Source organism: Notamacropus eugenii, chromosome 7 (assembly GCF_028372415.1).
Source record: "Notamacropus eugenii isolate mMacEug1 chromosome 7, mMacEug1.pri_v2, whole genome shotgun sequence".
In the NCBI taxonomy this organism is placed as follows: Eukaryota; Metazoa; Chordata; class Mammalia; order Diprotodontia; family Macropodidae; genus Notamacropus; species Notamacropus eugenii.
This window is the reverse complement of record NC_092878.1, coordinates 3,675,632-3,699,264: the sequence shown is the minus strand read 5'-3', so window position 1 is coordinate 3,699,264 and position 23,633 is coordinate 3,675,632. Positions and strand designations below refer to the sequence as shown.

At 36.2% G+C, this 23,633-nt stretch overlaps 1 protein-coding gene and 1 pseudogene across 1 annotated transcript in view; both read right to left on the bottom strand.

Moving 5' to 3' along the window:
• The window catches only part of LOC140513139 (inorganic pyrophosphatase pseudogene), a 42,933-nt pseudogene extending 24,724 nt beyond the window's left edge, over positions 1-18,209 (bottom strand).
• FAM227B (family with sequence similarity 227 member B) overlaps positions 1-23,633 on the bottom strand; it is a 335,873-nt gene that overhangs the window by 102,090 nt on the left and 210,150 nt on the right. The window lies entirely within an intron of this gene.

Here is a 23,633-nt window from a genome sequence, read left to right as displayed (position 1 = left end):
GTAGTCACCCATCCTCTATTTAAAGACCTCCAGGGATAAGGTACCCAGTATCTCCTAAGGCAACTCATTTCACTTTTCTACAGTTGTTAGAAAATTTTCCTTACATTCAATTTAAGCCGAAGACTGCAACTTTTAATCTTTGATTATGGTTGTACCTCCTGGGACCAGGCAGAACAAAGCTAACTCATTACTAATGAAAACCCTCAAATGTTTGATGATAGCTACCCTTTTCTCTTTGTCTTCTATTCTCTATTGTATCAACCCTTCATCACATTTTTCAGTCATCTCACCATCTGCCGGTAAAATACAGCCAGGAGGAGTCTTCAAAAGAAAAGATTGAATATAATATCAAGAGACATCCAGAAACAAAAATTGATCTAAAAAATTCAGAGTGACCAATAAGTTCAATAAAACAAATGAAAGAATATGTATAAATTATTCAGAAAGAAGAGAAAAAGACAAATGTAAGCCTTGGAAGTAGGAAATGGTCAGTGGGAAATGTTAATAAACCAGTATACCCTCTGAGGAACCAAACAATCCATGTGGAAGATAGAAATGCAGAGGTGAGAGAGGAAATGGTGAAACAAAAGAAATAAAAATATAAGAAAAGGAACTGGGATTCTCACCAATAGATATGAGGATAGAGAAAAGCAAGGCAATCTGAGCATTATTGGTATCCCAGAAATATATGAAAAACAAAGTCTGAAGTTTATTTAAGTAAGTGTTCTATGATTTTCTAACAAGAAGTATGGCAAAGAAAACTCAAGATCCATAGGCAGCCATCAGGAAGGAATTCAAAATTTAATTTACGCATAAATATAGTATTTAGGTTTCAGAGGTTTGGTGACAAAGAAGGAATATTAAAAATGGCTATCAGAAAACTCCAACAGGTTTTAGGGAGTATGCTCCGTAATGTGTTTATGTTTGTAGGCTATGTGAAAGCTTACTGACTAAAAAAAGGTTCAGATTAGGCAAATGACTGCTGAAATGCCTACCCAGGACAACAAGACATTTGATGCTAGAAAATATTTAGTAAACTTCATGAATGAGACACAATGGTAATACTGGATACAAATTTATTATATCCATTAAATGAAAAAACTGAAAGTGAATGAATCAATAAACAAGCAACTATTAAGTGTCTACTGTGTACCAGATACTGTATTGGGAGCTGGGGATAGAAATTTAAATAATAAAATTATAGATACTTATTCAGATTAAAAAAAAGAATCATGGAGGAAGAAAAAAAAAACGATGTTTCCCCTCTATCTAAAAATAATGTACCACTCAGAATGGCAGCTCTTGAAGGACAGACAGGGTTGATTATTCAAAGTTTTTCAATATTAATTCAGTAATGAGTCAGCCAGCACCCAGGGCACAGGCCCAGAGAATATTTAAATGTGGTTCCTCCTTCCCCCACTCTAAACTGTTTATCACAGAGGACTGTTCCCTTGTAAGCATCACACTAACACTCAACGTTTAATCATATAACATATTAGAGTTTGTATGACAACTAATGAAAAGAGCTCACATCCGAGACAGTCAAAATGAGTCTTTCCATAGGAGGATCCCACTTTCTCCAGTCATACTGAGTTTTAAGCGCCTCCTTGGGGTGGATGTTCAACTCCACATGTGAAGTAAAAGAAAAGACTTTGGAAGCAGCAGTGAGGCCCTCTGACTGAATCCACACTTCACAGAACAAATCCCCTTAATAAAAGGATTTACTCTGTAAAACTAAGACTCAGTCTAAACGCCATACTCAAGGACCTAGAAGGTCACATGTGGCCTCCAGGCCACAGGCTCCCCTTCCCTGACTAGGATTTTCTCAATTGTACTTATCAACTCAACCAGCAAATCAAGTCCTGATCATGATCTCATCTAAGTCTTGGTATTATCCTCACCTGCTCAGTCTCTCTCACCGTACATATTTAGCCCTAGCACAAATCTTTTCATTTATACTTCCATAACATCTCTCACATCTTATTTCTTCTCTATTCACACAGCCACCATTGTAGGCTTGTGTTTCTACAAGAGTCCCCTAATTGGTCTGCCTGCCTTAACTTTCTCTTCCAATCTATCCTTCATATAGCTGCCAAAATGATTTGACTTAAGTAGAGATCTGATCATGTTTCTGCCTTACTCACTAAACTCCAGTGGCTCCCTGTTCCCTCTAGCATCAAATATAAACCCTTCTATTTGGCTTTCAAAGACCTTCACCACTTGGCCCTTCTAATCATTCCATCCTCATTATATGTGACTTCCCATCCCTGCATTTTAAAGTCCATTAAACTGGCCTTCTGTCAGTTCCTTACATGCTTCCTTGTCTTTGCACTGGTCATCACCGTACATCAAGTGCTTTCCCTCTTCACCACTTTCTTTCAAAGTGTTGCTCAAGCATCACATTCTATGTGGACCTGCTCCTGCTCCTCTCAGCTGTTAGTGTCCTCATGCCCCCCCTCCCTTACATTTAACTATCTTGTATTTATTTTGTACTCATTTGCATATGTACTTGTTATATCTCCAATAGAATGTAAGCTTCTTGAGATCAGGGATTATTTCATATGTTCTTGTCTTTGTATTCCCCAGTATCTAGCAAAATCCTTGATAATTCTGTATTTTATAAATCATCTAATAATGGGAATCACAGGATTTACAGTTAGAAGATGCTTTAGAGATAATTTTTAAAATAAGGAAATTGAGGCCTAGAAACCTTTCTGTCTGGGTCAAGGCTACATAGTATTGTAAAGTTGAGCTTCAGATCCAGATTCTCTGTATTTTCCCCATGATACCAGACTACTTTTATTTAATAAGCATTCTTTTGGGGTGTCCAATTGGTTTCAATGGACTTTTGTCTTTAGGAATTTACAACTGGACATCTACTTGTCTGAACAGAATTTTATATGGTGTCTCGTGCTTTCAACACATATTGCTTGATGACAGAGGATGAGTCAATTCATTTTCCATTTAGCTGTTAAGGTTCTAACGTTTAAAAAGTAGGGTCCAATAATTTTTTCTTTCATCAACTGTCTGCCCACACCAATTCCTCTCCTATAAATATTATGAAGAGTTTTATTATTTAAAAAAAATGACAGAGCCAAGGTGGCAGAGAGAAGCCAGGAAGTTGCTTGAGCACTCCCCAGTTTCTCTCAGAAACATTAAATTAAGCCTCTAAAGAATTCTGGACTGACGGAATTCATCAAAAGGAGTAAACAACTTTCCAGCCCAAGATAATTTAGAAGAACTTCAGGAAGGGTCTGTCTTACTTGGGAAAAAGGTGAGTGCAGCCCTCCACAGGTGGTGTCCAGGCAAGTCAGCAAGAGGTCCTTAGCTGCAGCACAGATAATCAACTAAGGCCCCATGATTCTGTCTCAAAAGGCTAGTGGCATAACAAACCAACTATGATGTCTCTAGCCCCAGCACAGCAGGTAAACTGCCATCCCTGGAACCCAGGGCACAAGAGGTGCAACTAAACCAGTCCAGCCTAGCACAGTGGGCAAGCTGCTAGACCCAGAGGACCCCAGCACAGAAAGCTAGGGACCAGCCTCCTGGCCCACAATGCAAGAAGCTTGGGGCAATATCCCCTGTGCCCCAGGAACAGAACTCAACTTTTTAAAATAAGAAAAAAAGAGCCTGGATCATAGAAAGCTACTGTGGTGACAGGGAAGAACAAGACACAAACTGAGAAGAGGACAATGATGTCAAAATGTCTACATGAAAAGTTTCAAAGGGAAACATGAATGGTTCTCAAGCCCCAAAAGTTCTCCTGCAAGAGCTCAAGTAGGATTTTTAAAAATCAAGTAAGATAGGCAGAAGAAAAATTGGGAAAGGAAGGAAAGTTATGCAAGAGAATGATGAGAGAAAGAGTCAATAGCTTATAAAACAAACCAAAAAAAAAATGACTGAAGAAAGCAACTTAAAAAATAGAATTGGCCAAATGGAAAAAAAAATCCACTGAAGAAAACAACTCCTTTAAAAGTAGAATTAGCTGCTGGGGGCACAGCCAAGATGACAGAGTAGAAAGACATATATATTCTAGCTCTTCCCCCACAGTCATAAAATACCTGTAAAAATGACTCTAAACAAAATCCAGAGCAGCAGAAGCCACAAAATGACAGAGCGAAAGAGATTTCCAGTCCAAGGTAGCCTGGAAAGGGACAAGGTTAAAGGAGAGAATAGAATAAATGGGAGGTTTTAGAGTTTGGAGGGAAATATAGTCAGTCTTTCACAATATGACTATTATGGAAGCGTTTTGCATAACTACACATGTATAACCTAAATTTAATTGCTTGCCTTCTCAATAACAGTAGGTGGGGAGGGAAGAAGGGAGAGAGTTTGGAACTCAATTTAGAAAAACAAATGTTAAATACTGTTTTTACATGCAGCTGAGAAATAAGATATACAGGCAATGTGGTACAGAAATCCATCTTGCCCTAAAAGAAAGTGAGGGGAAGGGGGACAGAAAGGTGCAAGGTGATAGAAGGAGGGCAGACTGGGGGAAGGGATAATCAGAATCACCTTGGAGTGGGGGGGGGAGCGATGGGGAGAAAATTTGGAACTCAAAATCTTGTGTTAATGAATGTTGACTAAAATAAATAAATTGACAGAAAAATATCTCATTGGAAAAAATTTGGGAAAATAGATCCAGAAGATATAATTTAAGAATTACTGGACTATCTGAAAGCCATTATAAAAAAAGAGCCTGGACAGCATCTTTCAAGAGATTATCAAGGAGAACTGTCCTAATATCCTCAAACCAGAGGGTAAAATAATCATTGAAAGAATCCACTGATCACCTCCTGGAAGAGATCCCAAAATGAAAACTCTAAGGACATTGTAACCAAACTCCAGAGCTCCCAGGTCAAGGAGAAAACACTGGAACCAGTCTGAAAGAAACAATTCAGATAGCAAGGAGCTGTGGTCAGAATTACATAGGACCTAGCAACTTCTGGGTTAAAGAACTGGAAGACTTGGAATATGATATTGTGGAAGGCTGAAGAGCTTGGATTACAACCAAGAATCAATTACTCAGTAAAACTGTGCAGAACCTTTCAGGGGAGGAGATGCACATTCTATGAAATAGAGGACTACCAAACTTTTCTGATGAAAAAACCAGAGCTGAACAGAAAATTTGATCTTCAAATACTAGAATCAAGAGAAGCATAAACTGGTAAAGAGGAAAGAAAAAAATGGTATTCAATAAAGTTAAACATCTCTACATGGGTAAGAAGATACTTGTAACTCTTAAGAACTGTATCTCTGTTAGGGAGTTAAAAGGAGTATGGTTAGAGGGTGTGGGTGTAAGTTGTCTTTGATGTGATGATAAAAAACTAAGGTAAAGATGGATTGTACTGGGAGAAGAGGAAAGGGGGAAGCAGAATGGGGTAAATTATATCAAATGAAAAGGCATGTACAGTAGAGGGAAAGAAGGGAGGGGCAAGCATTATTAGAATCTCACTCTCATTGGATATGACTCAAAAAAGTAAGAACATAGATACTCAGGTAGAGAAATCTATCTTACCCTATAGGGAAGTAGGAGGGGAAAGGAAAAAGAAAAGGAAGATGAGGAGTGATAGAAGGGGGGGTAGAAGTAGGAGGGGAAAGAAAAAGGGTGAGGCTAATGAAAAGGAGTACAGATTGGGGGAGGTGGTGGTCAGAAGCAAAACACTGGGGAGGAGGGACAGGATAAAAGGTGAGAGAAAAGATTAAGAAGGAAAAATAAGATGGAGGGAAATACACAGTAATCCTAACTCTGAATATGAATGGGAAGAATTCTCCCATAAAATGAAAGCATATAGAAAAATGGATCAAAAAACAGAATCCTACAACATATTGTTTACAAGAAACACATTTGAAGCAGAGAGACACACAGAGTAAAGATAAAAAGATTGGAGTAAAATGTATCATGCTTCAGCTGAAATAAAAAAAGCAGAGGTAGCAATCCTGATTTCAGAGAAAGCAAAAGCAAAGATAAATCTAATTAAAAGAGACAAGGAAGGAAACTATATCTTGCTAAAAGGTACCATTGACAACAAAATAATATCACTACTAAACATACATGTACCAAGTGGTGTAACATCCAAATTCTTAGAGGAGAAGTTAAGTGAATTATGGGAAGAAATAGACAACAAAACTATACTAGTGGGGGATCTTAAACCCCTCCTCTCAGAACTAAATAAATCTAACCACAAAATAAACATGAAAGAAGTTAAGGAGGTGTATTGAATTTTAGAAAATTTAGATATGATTGACCTCTGGAGAAAACTGAATGGGGGTAGAAAAGAATATACCTTTCTTTTTCTCAGCAGTACATACAAAATTTCATCACATATTAGAATATTAAAAACCTCACAATCAAATGTAGAAAGGCAGAAATATTAAAGGCACCCTTTTCAGATCATTCAGATTCATGTCACCTTATATGTAATAAAGGGCCATAATCAATACATATATCACAAATCAACAGACAGCTCTGTCCGACCATAGTTATCAGAGAGAAAGCACCAACATCTGAGTTTTCAAAACTAAGGGGCTCCTTAGCAGCTTCCTAGAGTCTCATCTGGCCAAACAAACACTTCCAGTCAGTAAGTCCCCAAATAAAACCTCACCTTCAGAGTATTTATCCATTTTCTAGAGCCAGAGGGCATCACAACCCTTGAGAATCAGTGCCTCATTAACAAAAGGATCCTGGAAGGGTGGAGTTTGATGGCAAGCAAAATAGGATCTTTTATATGGTTTGTCAGATCTATGAAGAAGGGAAGAATTTATGATCAAACAAAAAGATACTGAACATTATGAAATGCAAAATGAATAATTTTGATTATATTAAATCAAAGAAGGCTTTACATGAACAAAATCGATGCAGACAAAATTAGAAAGAAAACAGAAAGCTGGGAAACAATTTTTATAGTCAGTGTTTCCAATAAAGGTCTTATTTCTCAAATACAGAGAACCAAGTCAAACTTATAAGAATAGAAATCATTCTCCAGTTGATAAATGGTCAAAGGACAGAAACAGGCAATTTTCAGATGAAGAAACTAAAGCTATCTATAGTCATAAGAAAAAATGCTCTAAATCACTATTAATCAAAGAAATGCAAATAAGATAACTCTGAGGTACTATATCACAGCTGTCAGATTGGCTAATATGACAGAAAAGGAAAATGATAAATATTGGAAAAGATGTGGGAAAAATGGGATTTTAATGCATTGTTGGAGTTGTGAACTGATCCAGCCCTTCTAGAGAGCAATTTGAAACTTTGCCCAAAGGGCTATAAAAACTGTGCATACTCTTTGATTCAGCAATACTAGGTTGGTATCCCAAACAGATCATAAAGAAGGAAAAAGGACCTACATGTACAAAATCATGTATATCAGCTCTTTTTGTGGTGGCAAAGAATAGGAAATTTAGGGGATTTCCATCAATTGGGGAATGACTGAACAAGTTGTGGTATATGAATGTAATGAAAAACTATTGTGTGTATAAGAAATGATGAGTGGGTAGATTTCAGAAAAACCTGGACTTACATGAACTGATGCTGAGTGAAATGAGCAGAACCAGGAGAACATTGTACATAGTAAAAGCAACATTGTATAATGATCAACTATGATAGACTTACCTTTTCTCAGCAATACAATGATCTGAGACAATTCCAAAAGACCTGTGATGGAAAATGTTACCCAAATCCAGAGAAAGAACTATGGAATCTGAACGTAGATCAAAGAATACTATTTTCACTTTTTTGTGGTTTTTCCTTTTGTTCTATTTCTTCTTTCACAACACAACTAATGTGGAAAGATGTTTACATGATTGCACATGTACAACCTTTATCATATGGTTTCCCATCTTGGTGGGGTGGGGGAGATGGGAAAAAAGGAGGGAGAAAAAATTTGAAACTCAAAATTTTATAAAAAATGAATGCTGAAAACTATCTTTACATGTAATTGGAAAAAATACTGTTTACCAAAAAAATTTTTTTACAGTTAAAAAAAATTACCTAGGTAGACTACATCAACTTTTTCAAGTTATTGAATTTTTTGTGGAAAAAAATTGGATAAAAGTTTAAAAGCACCAGAAGTTGCATCATTATAGAAAATATTTTTAGTATTGTAAGTCATCTATAATATGAAGTTGCTCCCAGAAGAATACTGATTAGAATAGGAACCAGATGTATTTTCAAGACCAGACTGCAAAAGTCTAGAAAGATAAGCAAGTAGAGAATTAATATAAAGATGTTCTAAGGGGATTTTGTGGGCATGTTGGAGAATGTGTGTGTTCAGGATAGAGGGAGAGGGAGAGGGAGAGGGAGAGAGAGACGGAAAGAGAGAGAGAGAGAGAGAGAGAGAGAGAGAGAGAGAGAGAGAGAGAGAGAGAGAGAGAGAGAGAGAGAGAGAGAGATACAGAAAGAGACAAGCAGAAAACCTGAAATGAGGGGAAAGAAAAAGAGAAAAACAGGGAAGTAGAAAGGGAAAGATAGAGAAGGGAGCTTAAAAAACTCCCAACACCTTCAGAGTTTAAAATTGAACAAGACCATTCAAATACTTCAGAACCCTCAGGAAAAAATCTCCATTTACCTTTTTTTTATAAATCAAGTTGTTTTTGTACATAAAATGAATATGTTAAAATGAGGATAAGTTTTGGATAGGGGGAAAAAGATTTTTTTGTTTAGACCTAAAGATGTTTCATACATCCTCCCTTCCCACATTAAAAAAATAACAATACAATAGTTCTTTTGATGATTTTTTGTTACTTCCTAGTTTTAAGATGTTAGAAATAATGTATATTTATTACTACCATATTTCAATTATTTATTAAGCATCCCAAGTGTCAGGAAGTGGTAAGGGAATAGAAAAGGAGGATAAAGGAAAGAGAAGAGCATACTATAAACTATTTTATTACCATTAAATTAATTTTTTGATTGTCCCTTGAATTGAGAACTAAACACTTCCTGCCTTTCATTGCTTTATACATGGTAAGGGAAAATAAGCAAGAATGCTCCAATGTAACGATTGTTTTTTATCTTGTAAATAAATGTAGGTGGACATCCTTCCCAAAGTCTTATTTATTGTGGCATGGGAGTTGCCCTGAGTTCCTGAAAGCTTTGTTAGTGAAACATAAACTCTAACAGTTTCTATAGTGCTGGAAAGGATTTGAGTACAGTCTTGACAACACACATCTTTGCTTTTCAGGTAGGTATGGCGAAGCTAAGTATGGACAAGGCTAGTTGCTTGGTAATGAATTCTTTGGTCAGGAGATCCATAAAACAAAGAAAAAAGATGGCTTCTTCTACAGTGAGTGGGGTGTTGTTTGTCCTTCATTCTTGAAGAAGACCCTGACAACAGGAAGGTGAAACTATGACTTACAAGTGAATTGGATTTAAATGAGGGAGGGCTGTACAAAGTCACCAGCCTCACTTTCTCCTCCAGAGCCATATGAGTCCAGTGGCAAGATACAGTTAGATCAAGATGACTGGAGATGGTCCCAAGTGACTGAGACAGAGTATCAGGAAAGAGGCAGTAGATGCTAAGAAGATCACATTTTTAAAAGATATCTTTCTATATTACCTGAACTGCTAGTATCGTAAATCAATCAATCAGTTTTTAATGGGACTTACTATATGCTAGGCACTATATACTAAATGCTGAGATACAAATTCTAAACCAAAAGCTGTGCTTGTCCTCAAGGAGCTAATATTCTAATGAAAGAGGCAATACCTATATAAATAGGTAAAAGATAAATTCAGAGAAAATGGAAGACAGCTTTAAGAGATGAAGGCACTAACAGGTGGTGGGAGAGAGGGAGCCAGTAAAAGCCTCCTCCAGAAAGTGGCGTTTGAGCTGAATTATTAAAAAAAACCTCAAAAACAACCTAGGGAATCTAAGAGGTGAAAGTTAGGAGGGAAAGGATTTCAAGCATGGAGAAGAGTCAGTGTTAAGGGACAGAGGTGGGAGATTGAGTGTTGCATATGAGGAACATAATGGAAATTTACTGTAAATTATGATATCTTCTCAAGTGACCAATAAATGGACCTGCTACTGGTGGAATTAAATGACATCAATCTTGATATTCTTGTTATAAAGTGAAAACATTTCAAAAGCACAACAAAACCAAAAATGATTCTCCTTGGAGTGACAAATAAGGGAGTCGGTAGGGGTGGCTTCATTGTTCATCAAAGGCAGTAAAAGCAACTTCTTTGGACTCTTGGGTTATCTTGTACTGCACTGTTCATGAGAAAGTGACCACCATTTGCAAGGTGACCATCGCAAAAGCAATTACACCTTATGCAAAGCCATCTCTTGCCTAGAATGGTACAGAGACATTTTATGAAGAACTCAGCAGGATCCTCCAAATTAAATCAACACATACTTCAATACTAGATAATTTTGATACAAAGATGGGCCAAAATTAAAATAGGCTAAATTTCTTTGGGCTGCAGATAGGATTTTAATGGCTCACTTTCCAAGTAAAGGCATAATTCATGGTTAAACTATTTTGCAAATAAACCATATTATGAAAAAGGGAACTTTCAATTAATATCAATTAATTATGCTTATTACTTAAGATTTTTATTTATCATATCACATTAATGACAAAAAATTTCTTTGCTAAGCAATGCAATTTTCAATACGTTTTTCAGGTTTTCTTACTATTTACATTTAGTTAAAGGGACATATTACACTTCTTGTCAGCAGTTTATTGTCATCTGGAATCATGTTTGAAACAGATTTTTTTAGAAATCTGAAAACTAACTTTAGTAGCCACCTCACTTTTCGAGTTTACTTTCTTGAAAAATTATTGTTCCCCACCGAGATTTTTCAACAATTTGGACACTTTAATTTGTTTTTATTGGTGTCCAATTTGTTTAAGTCAGGATGTTTTGATTTGAAATGGTGATGACGATTGTATTACTTCCGAACAGCTATTACTTCTCGGCACACAAGACACAACATTTTTGTCTCTTGTGTAAACAAATAAGTATCTATTTGTCCACTCTGGATTAAATACTCTATGTTCTGATTCGATCTTCCATCTCTTTTTATCACCCATTTTACAAAGTCAGCCCCAAAACTTTAATGTTAGAAGCAAAAAATCTTCACAGCAACTGCTCACATGCAAAGAAATACTGAAGTGACTGTCGAAACTTAGGGAGAGCACCAGACACTTACGTAATTTGGAGGGTGGCTGCTCAGTGAAAGAGGGGAAAAAGCCCTTGCATCATTGCTGCCCTTTGCATAGTAGGCATCAGCAGCGTTGGCTCATGGCTACATTCACTTTGCCCTTGTTCAGTGCCAATAATGACCTCAAACACAACAAAAAGCTACAATTCTCACTCCTCTCAGACTACAGACTGACTGACAAGGGCTGGTTGCTGTGGGTCACGTGACAGACAAGACAGAGTGTGCAGAAGCAGCTCACCCTCCAATTCACATGATGAGCACAATGGTGATGAGTCCCTTCTGGGTTAGGTGAGGCACAGAAAAAGCACTTGTTACATCTTTACTTTCTTTCACATACTCTCCATTTTCACCCCCTATCCAAAACCCTTCTGCAGGCTGCAAGCAGCCCTTGGGTCATACGTTGTTCAGGTCTGTGCTAATGTAAGGTAGGGTTAATTAATTTAACTCCACCCCACTCTAGTTAAGTGCAGCTAGGTGAAGTCACAGAATATCAGTTTCTGAAGAATTAATGGTATGAGTCACCAAAAGGACCATGGATAGAAACATGCCACACATTATTAATGAAGAATCCCACAGCATCATGATATCATAGATTTGAAGCTGGAAGGGACCACCGAGTCTACCTTTCATCTAATGATGAAACTGAGGCATATGGAGGTGAAATGGTCTGTCTAGCCAACAGGAAGGATGTGAATCCAGGTCTTCCTGTCTCCAAGTTCAGTACCCTATATACTGTCTCATTCTGACTACCAGAAAGGGCGTAAATATTGACTGGCTACATAGTAAGAGCAAGAGATGAATGATAGAGATAGATCAGTGTTCCCACAACATCAAGACAACCAGAGATTGGTTTCCAAAATGTTGGGTAAATTCCTTTATGAGCCTGAACAAAAGTAAAAGATGAGAAGACAGAGCCTGGGTGGGTTAGGATCTGCATTGTCAGAGGTAATATCTAATCAGTGTGATCACAGATCCGCTGATGTGAGAAATGAAGGCGCAATCAAACTTCATTTATTTGGACTCCACTAATCCAGAATTTGTATTCCTTTGGAGGGAGGTTGGATGGAAACTTTGCAGACTTTGAAATAACCCTAAATAAACTCAGAACTTCAATGATCATGTCAAGTTATAGCATAAACAAGATCTCCTGAAGAATGTTTCAAGTACAGGAAAGAACAAATTTTTCAATCACCCAGGAAGGCTTCTGAAATACTACATTATGAACAAATGGACAATCCAGTTCTGAATAATTCTTATCCAGTGAAGACAGATAATGCCACTTTAGCCTAGTTTTAGTATGCATATGTAGAGTATAGTAATTGAATAATAAAATTAGTGTTTTCCTAACATATCTTAGTGTAAGGGGAACGTGGAATATGACAAACAAATTAAGGGAATTACTGAACTTCAATGGTGGCTGATGGCAATGCCTTTATTGGAAGTGTAGAGACACATAAGGAAAGGGAGCTTCAGTTCTCAACAAGGGAATTCATGAGGACTTCATGGAAGGAGAAGAGAACTGAAAAGTAGGAGTTATGGTATCCCTTTTGCCACATGTAATCTCCAAGTTTGCTTCCTCACAGACCCCACATGCCATTGTAGAAGATGGTATCCCTTGACTTTTGGGGGAATTTTAAGAAGCTAAAAAATCCCTCACTACCTATTAAATATCCCCTTCAAAAACTAATTAACATAGGCTTTCTAATTAATGGAGAAAACACCAGAAAGGGACTACTGAACAGCAATACAAGAGCACTCCTCTCCCAACCCTTTAGGATTGTCTTTAGAATGCTAAGGGGAGAAGTAAGTCATTCAGCCAGTCAACAAGCATTCATTAAGTGCTACTTTGTCCAAGGATCTAAGCTGTTAATAACAGTGGGAAGTGAGCGGATGGATGTGCTACATTATAGTTTTATATATAGGTTTAAAAGTTATATATACCTATGTATGTGTCTGTGTATATATAGATATAGATATAGATATATATATGAGAGAGAGAGAGAGAGAGTGACAGAGACAGAGACAGAGAGACAGAGAGACAGAGAGAGAGAGACAGAGAGGCTTTCCTCTTAACAAGTCCGAATTCATTAAGTTCTACTTTTTTATGGCTTCCAATATGCCTAGGATTGAGAACCAAAGTGACATTTACAAGATGTCATTGAAATTGACCAACTGAAAAGCAGAAAATTTATCTTGACACAAATCTACGTTATTTCAAACAGCTGGAATGACTGACCTCTCTCCCCTCCTCAATTTGCAATTGTTTTGGTATTGTGTAGGCCCAAACCTAGTCTTCAGTACAATTTGTGTGTTGTTAGGGCTGCCATCGTGTTTTAATTTGCATACAAATGTTTCTGATATCTAAAATATTTATATTATTTCATTCTTATTGAAATAATTGCAAGATTAACATTGCTAAATAGGAAAATTTTCCTTAGTCCTTACTAAAACTGTGTGTGAAGTATATATGATTTCATTAGGGGTGAGAACTCTTGGTATATTATAAAATGGTCTGAGGTCAGTGACTTGCTTTGTGTCTTCGGGCCTCAGAGGATGGATTTTAGCTCAGTTCTTGACTCCAAATTCAGAACTCTGTCCACCAAGTTCAAAAGGAAAAAACAAAAACAAAACCCAAAACAAAATCTCTCATTTAGATAATAATAAGCAGAGAGGAATCAAGAGATGCCTTTCTTCTCTGCTTTCAATAATATTTCTTAAGTGATTTGAAACCACTGTTATTAGATTTTAAAGTCTATTTAGAAAAAAACAGTGGAACCTGTTACTGGGGTTAGGAAATATGACAATTTTGACTGTATTTCAGGCTAAACCAGGACTTGGAGTCAGGCTCCTCTGCATACCCTTTGCATTGATGGGACGGTGGAAAAGTTATGAAGGCACATAAGAAGAGTGGGACGAGGGAATTTTGAAATGAGGTCTGGGCATCCCCAAATGGGGAAATGGCCCAAATACCACGCTGTGGTTATGGCTCTGGGACCATCTGCAACCATGTTTTGAAATGGTCGATTCTAACCCTAAATGTGTCCTGTTTGCTAAAAACTATTTTTTAAAAGAAAAACAAGGATCTGCAAAGCAGGCTATTATTAAACTCACCCACAAATAACACAGAGCAACATTTTAAAAAATCCTATTTCAAGATTCCTTTAAAAAGAGATTTAGTCTCTACTACTAAATTGTAGTAGCAATTTGACCCTTAGCAGTAATTAAATTTGGAAGATCCTTCCAGATTCCTGTTTCCCAGAGGCAGAGGCACAGATTTATGTGGTCTGGGATAGACTGATTCTGGAATAACATCATAAGGTGATTTTGATGCCTAGAAATGAAGAACCTCCAACCTTTCAGTTATTTGGTCTTTGAATGACTGGCTGAGTAACTAAAGGATATAGTGAAATTTCAAAGAACTGAGAACTGTTGATGAATGAGATCTTACTATATATTAAAATTTACAGTCATTATTATAACTTCTTTTAGCTACTTTTTTACTCTCCCTCCTCCTCCCCTCAAGGATCTTATATTCTGTTGGCCAATAGGTACACGTTGAAATGTGTACAAAATAGATGTACAGACTACATACCGAATAACTAAAAATGAATTTAATACAGTTAAATATAAGAGAGGGAGAGAAAGCACTTGCAATTGGGAGGATCAGGAAGGATGATGTAAAGGTGATGTTTTAGCTGTTTCTGGAAAGAAAATGAGAAAGTTTATGAAGGAGAGGTAGGGAAAGAGTACGTTCCAGGCATGAAGGATGGCTAGTGTAAAAGAATGGAGATGGGAGACGGAGTCTTGGGTGATAAACACAGAAAAGGCTAGTTTGGCTAGACTGTAGAGTGTAGGAAAGGGAACAACCTATAATGAGGTTGGAGAGGTAGGTGAAATCAGGTTGTGAAGGACATTCAAAGGCCAACAGAGGAGGTTATATTTTAGTCTAGAGGCAAAAGGAAGTTGCCAGGGTTTACTGAATAGGGAGTGACATGGTCAAATCCACATTTAAGGCAGATCACTGGCCCCCCCGGGAAGGTGGTTCCCAAGTAGAACATATCATTTGTGCCCTTTTTTTCCTCTGACATTGATTCAATTAAATAATAATCACTTGAAATGTGTTCATTTGTGGCATATACATACTTTAGTCCCTGGGAACCAAATTGAACTGTTAGACGTTATTATGTTAATGTGAATAATTAAGTTTTGAGAATTTCTCCAAACAGGAGTTTTTCTGATACGACCTGTGAGGAAGTAAGTCCTTTGTACTTCTTAAAAGATCTTGTAAATGTGAGCTCTTAAATCAACCATTACTATTAATAAGCCCAATTCTGCAAATGATTTTAGAATCAAAAAATAATAAATTAATTAGAAGCAGTGTGGCGTAGTGGGAACCAACTTAGACCTTGGAGCCAGGAGGCCCGGGTCTCCCTGCTGGCTCTGACACGTATTAGTCACATGACCTGGCTCATTCCCTAACCTGAGTCTCCGTCTCCCCATCTGTGAAACAGGTAACGTAAGAGCACTTTGAGTATCTAATAGACTGGCTGCAAAGAAACATTTGCAAACCCTAAAATGTTACGTAAAACTCAGTTATTACTGATAATTGTTTCATACTTAAGAAATATAGATATTTCAAATTAATAATTTTTTTAAAAATGAATTTGTTTGGAATATGGTTTTGATACATTTTTGAAAAGTCACTCACCTGAACAATCCTACAACAGGAAAATGCCTAACAAAATGTGTGACAAATTGTCTCTCATTTCCTAAGGCTTTCACCTTTATAAATGACTTGATGTACGTATGCCAAGGGATTTTAAAATGTCAGACTGACCTAAGGAAGACCTCCAGTATTTACCATGAAGACATCTGGAACTCTACAGTCAGTCAACCAGCATTGATTAAGTGTCTGCTCTGTGTTGGGCCCTACAGTACAGAAATGTAAAAACAGTCCCTGCCTGCAAGGATTTTGCCATCTCACGGAGGAGATAACATGCAAACAGCTATGTATATACAACATAAAGGGAAAGCAATCTTAGAGGTATTAGCACTTCTCTCTCCTTACTCCACTCCAAAGTGATCTCAGCTGCCAAAGTGATTTTCCAAGGACTGATCTGACAACGTTCCTCATCTGCTTATGCCTGTTGTTTTTGAGTTCTGTTTGACTTTTCTTGACCCCATATGGGGTTGTCCTGGCAAAAATACTGGAGTGGTTTGTCATTTCTTTCTTTAGCTCATTTTACATATGAGGAAACTGAGGCAAACAGGCTTAAGTAACTTGCCCAGGGTCATACAAATCTGGTCTGAGACCAGATTTGAACTCCAGACCACTGCACCACTTAGCTGTTCCTATTTAAGCCTAATGGCTTCCTATTGCCTCTGAGATCAAATTTAAAATCCTCTGGCTTCTAAATCTCTTCCCTCCTTGGCCCCTTCCTAAATTTCTTGTCTTTTTATACTTTACTTCCCTTACATACTCTAAGATCCAGTGCCACTGGACTCCTTGCTATTTCGCACACTGGAGACCATCTCTCAATGCCTTTGCCTTCTCACTGTTTTGCATGCCTGGAGTGTTTTCTTCCTTCCTTCTAGTTATCTTTGTCTTTTGACTTCCCTACCTACCTTGAAGTCTGTTCAAATCCTACCTTCTGTAAGAGATCTTTTCTGTTCCTTCCAAAAGAGGAACACAAGAAATGCCTTCTGTCCCACAGAGTCCCTCAGACAGGGAAATGATACACATTGGCAGCAGAGTTTCTAGGACATTCCTGGTCCTGACATGAACCCATGGGGCTCAGACTGGAGTAAAATGCATGTTGAAACATGACATACTTCCTAGATAAGTTGTCTAGATCCTCTCCTCCTTCCTTGTCTTCCTTAACTATCTGTATCTATATACATACACAGACATATACATACATATATACACACACATATCATATATATACATATATGCATATATGTGCATATCTATCTATATTTCTATTTTATTTATTTTTATTTCTTTGTATTTTTATTCCCTAAATAGCCTAGCCCATAGCCAGCACTTAATAAATGCTTTTTGATATGCGGGGCTGTTAATTGATGATTGGTGTTTACTGCTTCTACCAAATTGACACTATCTATACCCTGTAGATTATTGCAAGACATATTTGTGTTAAGTTTAGTGGTAGTAACTTAACTTCTTTCGAAATAAATGCGATGGAACAGGAAGTTATATTATTGCATCTTTAGTTATGTTTATGAATCTATAAAACCTATGACAATTTTGTCTTTTACCAAGATGAACTTCAGAGTGGGGAAAGAGCCCGAGAAATTATCTAGCCCAACCTTTGTGTTTTACAGAGGAGAAAACTGAGGCTCAGAGGTTAAGTGACTTATCCAAGGTCTGGCAATTGATAAGTGGGAGATCTGGGAGTACAATCTGCTACCTTCTTAATCCAATATACTTTCCATTATATCATGTAACTTCTATTTATTTTCCTCAAATTATAGCCTTGAAACTTCAAAATTACCCTCTTACGAGCCTGACTCGGAGAGTCTTTGGGCAGATAAGACTCTTAGTAAATGTGAAAAGTATTGTTGTTTAAAAACTATAACAAAATTAGACACAACGATATCAAAATTGCTGTTTAATGGCACTAGTAAGCATCAAATAGAGGGTGTCCTCAAAATCCTAATGTAATTTAAAGCTACTAAGGCTAAAACTTTAATGCATGCAGTTTAGCTTGAGCTTTAATGGATTAAAATTACAATATAATTTATGAGATGTGCTGCCTTTATGGTGAGACTAAACTTTTCCTACCAAAGTTTCTTGCTTTCTTTCTTAGAAAAATGAATATTACTTCTCTGCATTGTTACTCCTTACCCCAGCTTTCTCCTACCTCGGCCTCAGTTTTCTATGCCCAGTGCTTCAATAACCACTCCTCCAAGGCAAAGTGGAAGGTCAGAAAGGCCTGAGGTAGAAATTTGACATGTGCTATAGATCTGCCCTCTAATTTCAGATGGCTTAGACAAGGACTCACTTGTGAGCATCTTCGCGGGGACAGACTGTGAAGAATGAAAAACTGGTAAAAAAAAAAAAAAAAACAAAAAGCAAACTTGATTTGGATTGGATACTTGAATTAGCACAGTGGAACAAGAAACACATGAGGTCAGGGATGTTGAGGAGGGTCATAGGATATGGGTTCAAATCCTGACCGAAACATACTGGCTGTTTGACATTGGGTAAGTTGCTTAACCTCTATGGACTTCAGTTTTCTTATCTGTAAAATGAGAATAATATTATTTGCACTATTTACCTGTTAGAGTTACTGTGGGATCCACTGAGATAATGAGTTATAATGCTTTGTAAACTATAAAGTCCTATGTAAATACGTTACTATTATAAAGTTTACTGAACTTTTTTAATGGAATCGAGAAGGAAAATGAGGCATTTTTTGACATGATAAGGTTGAGCCTGAATAGGTGGCTTTAAGGAAAAAAGCATAGAAAAAGAAGAGGCCAATATTGTTTCTCCATTAATTTATTTTCTTTCACAATCATTCTCTTTGGCACTAATTATGCCTATTTAGTTTAGAGGACTCAGTGGTTTCTGTGGAGAAATGCTCTAATTCCTCACAGTTGTGAAGGGAGATGAATGAACATCCTTTTGATCAGTTCAACTCCCCAAGGACTCAGCGAGGGCCTCTTTCGCACTCAGCACATTGCTAGTGCAGCTCAGTTAGATGCTGTGGGGGGAGATCAAAAGAAATATAGGAAATGGTGCTGGCTTTCTATGAGCTCATGAGAAAATCACTTCATGACCCTATGTTCTTCAGGCTGAAAAATTTCTGTTGCATGTCTTCCATCTTTGTATTCATGGTTTCCCTTCTCTGCTATCCATCTTTAACACTCTGCCTTTCTCAACTCCTAAATGTAATGAGGTATAGCGTATGAAGGGCCAAGTTGGGACTTCTGAGCTTTGGGTTCCTCTCCCACCTCACACGTTTATCAGCTATGCAGTCACAGGCAAAAAGGGTCTTCTGATGGACTCTAAGCCTACCACCTCATTTTACAGATGAAGAAATGGAGGAGGACTTTAAAAGGCTTTCCTGTGGTCAGACTGGTGGTAGTTGGTAGAATGCGGATGGACAGAATGAGTTGGGTAAAGTTGATTCTTCTAAATAATTGTGGTGAAAAGATTTTATAAAAGCATTATTTCTAAATGTCAAGAATTGGAAACAACCTAAAAGCCCAACAAAGGGGAATGGCTAAATAAATTGTGGTAGATGGATATAATGGAATATTATAATGTAATTAAAATAGGCAAAAGAAATATACAAATATGAAAAGACCTTTAGGAAATAATGCAAAGTGAAGAAACCAGTGAACCAGAAGAATAGAGTTCACTGACTATGACCATATAAGAAGAAAAGTTAATTTGGAACGAATGGACAAAGAATCTAAATGGTAACTGAGAGAGTGACTGGGAAGTTGTTATGACATTTGCTGTGTCGAAATTCATTTATTTAAATGTAAATAGTTGCAAAGCAAGTTTAACTGGCTGCACTGATTTGTAATATTAAGTTTATAATAAATCATTTAAAAAATGTACTGCAGATCTTCCAGAGAAATGGCTGTTATCACGTCATTAAAATAATTTGTCTGTTAGGATGTACATTATGTTCAAATATAAATCCTATTTGGATTTTTTTTAAAAGGAAAAAAATCGTAGTGAGAGATCATGGAAGGTTAGAGCCAAAAGAGGCCTTAGATAATGTAGGGCAATTAAAGAGAAGGTCAAAGAACAAATCCTAGAAACAATCATGATATAAAAGAAAATCATATGATGAAACAATACATCCACATTTTGAGGATGCAGTTAAAGCAACACTTGGGAAAAGTTAAATCCCTATAAACCCAAATGAGCAAAATAGAAAAGAAGAGGATTAATGAACTGAAAAATGAATTTTAAAAGCTAGAAAGCCAACAAATGAACTCAAAATATGTACAAAAGAGCAGATAATGAAGAGTACAGGAGAAAGAGATAAACTGGATACTAAAAGCACTATGGAAATGATAAACAGAACTGAAAGCTATTTCTTTTACAAGATTACCAAACTTGATAAACCTTTTGCCAGCCTGATTAAAAAGGAGAGGACAGAAAGACAAATGAATCAAAAGCAAATGTACACGGTGAAATGTACAAGGTGAAATGACAGCAAAACTAGGAGAAATAAAAAAAAATGCTCAGAAGCAACACGCAGAGCTGTGTGCCAACAATTCTGAAAACACCAGAGAAATAGATGAGTAGCTTCAAATACATAAAATGCCCAAACTCACAGACCAAGTGGCGATCTCAGATAATCCAACATCAGAAAAGGAAAAAGAAGTAGCCGTGAGGAACTACCACACTGCAGGGAAGCTCCTGCTCCTGTTCTTTTAAAAAACAATTAGCACCAAATATTACACACGTTAGTCTCAAAAACTGGGAAAGAAAGCATTCTACCAGCCTCCTCTTACAAAACAAATATGATCCTGATCGTTAAACCAGGCAAAAATAAAGCATAGAAAGAGAGTCATAAATCACAATCATTAATAACTGTAATTGTAAATTACAAAAACTGTAACAAATATGGTGTCAAAAAGACGACAGCAATTCATTACAAGCAAATAAAATTTTTACGAGGAATGAAAGGATGGTTATTAATGTAATAATTTTGCTAAAAATAAAATCATCAAACAATATATTATCTGAATTAATATGGAAAGCCTTTGACAAAATGCAACGTTCATTCATGCTAAAATTTCTATAAAGTATCAGCACAAAGGGAATTTCCTGATACCTTAAACAGTACCTAAAATCAAGAGCAAGCATCAAAGGCAATGGCGATACATTAGAGGCTTTCACAATAAAGCAGAATAAAACAGGAATTAAAGCAAAGATATCCACTCTCACAACTTTTATTTTATATGGTTTTAGAAATAACAGTCATAGTAACAAGACAAGAGAAAGACATTATGAAAGTCGACAAAGACATAAAACTATCCTTATTTACTGATGAGAGGAGCCAGCAAATACACTAATTGAGACACTTGATTGTTTCAATACACTTGTGAACTACAAAATCAACCCACAAGAATCAACAGCATTTCTATATACAGGAAACCAAATTCAAGAGGCAGCAATCGAAACGGAAATGCCATTTCAAATATCTACAAGACACATCAAACATCTTGGAATCAATCTAACAGCGCACAAAAGTCTTGTACAGATTCAAATATAAAACGTTCTTTAAAAAAATAAAGAATAACTTAAATAACTGGAGAAATAGCTATGCTCATGGTTTGATTGTGCTGATATGATAAAAATGACAATGACCAAAGTTAATTTATAGTTTTAATGTTATACCAATAAAACTACTGAAGAGATACTTTAAAGGACTCAATAAAATAAGAAAAGTCATATGGAGAAACAAAAGATCCAGACTATCAGGTGAAATAATAAAATAAAAAGGTAAGGGATGAGGAGGAATAGTGTTCCAAGACCTCATTCTATCATAAAGCAGCCATCATCATGACCATCTGGTATTGACTAAAAATAGAAAAGTAGATCAATGGAAGACGAGACAAAGGAGAAACAGAAAAAATGGAACTCATTAACGGAGAATATAATAAACCAGAAAATGTAAATGACTTAAGAAAAAACTCCCTACTTATTTTAAAAAAAAAAAAAAACAAATTTCTGGGAAAACTGAAAAACTGTCTGGCAGAAATTAAGCTTAGATCAACATCTTATAATGTATTTCATAATAAATTCTAAGTGGATATGTGACCTTAAGATCACATCACAAAAAATTAGAAGAGAGTCAGAGCATATGCTTTTCATAGCTATATGGTAGAGGATGTATTAATAATAAAACAATGGATAGAGGTAACAAAAGATAAAAATTACTTTGATTATGAGAAACTAAAAAGATTCTGCACCAATAAAATCAATGCTTCTGTACAAATAAAATCAATGCTTCTATGATAATAATTTAAACAACTGAATGGGCAAAATTCATCAGATTTCTCAGATATGAGTTTGGAATCCAAGATACACAGATATTATATGTATTATGTATGTATGTACTTATATACTTATACATAATATATGTTTACATATATATGTACACATATGCATATGTATGTATTTTTTAACAGAAGCTATTCTCCGACAGATAAATAGATAAGTGGTAAAAGGATATTAACAAATAGTTCTTATAAAAATTGCCAACCATTAACAATAATTTGGAAGAATGCTCAAAATAACGAGCGATAAGATTAATACAAATCAAAGCAACCTTGAGGTTGCACCTTAGATCTAATAAATTGGCTATGATGACAAAAAATGGTAATAGTCAATGTTGGAGGGAATGTGGAAAGACAGGCATGTTAGTTCATTGTTAGTGGAGCTAGGAATTAGTACAACTGTTTTAGAATGCAATGTGGAATATGCAAATAAGGTGATTAAAATACCCATGTCCTTTGACCCAGGGATCCTACTGCTAGAATTTTTTACCTCAAAAAGAACAATGATAAGAAAAAGATTTCCCCGTACGCTAAAATATTTATTGCAGCACTTTTTGTGGTAGCAAAGAATTGGAAATGAAATAAATTTTCATCCATTGGGGAATGGCTAAACAAATTGTGTTGTGTAAGAAATAACAAATATGATGAATACACAGAAACATGGAAATTTTTCTACTAATCTAATGCAGAGTAAAATAGTCACAGTCAAGAAATGAATGTACACAATAGCTTCAAAAACAGAAATGGACAGAATAACCACAAAACATCAATAGTAAGGGTTTCAAAATTTCAAAGAATGACCACAGTCCCAAAAAAGTGAAATTTGAAACCATTTCCATTCCACTCTCTTGAGAAGGTGGGAAATTTACAGCTATGGTACACTGCATATATTTTCAGAATTTTCCATGTGTTCGTTGGATTTGCTAATTTTCTTCTTCTCTCTCTTTTTGAAAAAAATATTATTACATAGGACAGGTCTTGGGAGCAAAGGGAGGTGGAAAGGATCCTGGGATGAATTCTAGTAATATGATTTATTTTTTGAAAAAGATAATGTGGCCAAATTTCCACATCCTACCAATGAGGAAAATGAAACTTCTATCTTTCACCAAGATCGGCTCTAAATGGATCTAAGCCAAGATAGAAAAGGTCACATAATAAACAGATTAGAGAAATGGAAGAAATTACCCTTCAGATCTGTGGACAGATGAAGAACTCATGACAAAACAAGAAATGGAGAAGATTATAAAAGACAAAATGACAAATTTTGATTACATTAAACTTCAAATATTTTGCAGAAACAAATCCAATAAAGGTCAAATTAGAAGTGAAGCCGTTAACTGGGACAAAATAATCTTTGCAACAAGTTTCTTTGACAAAGGTTTCATTTCCATATTATGAGAGAAC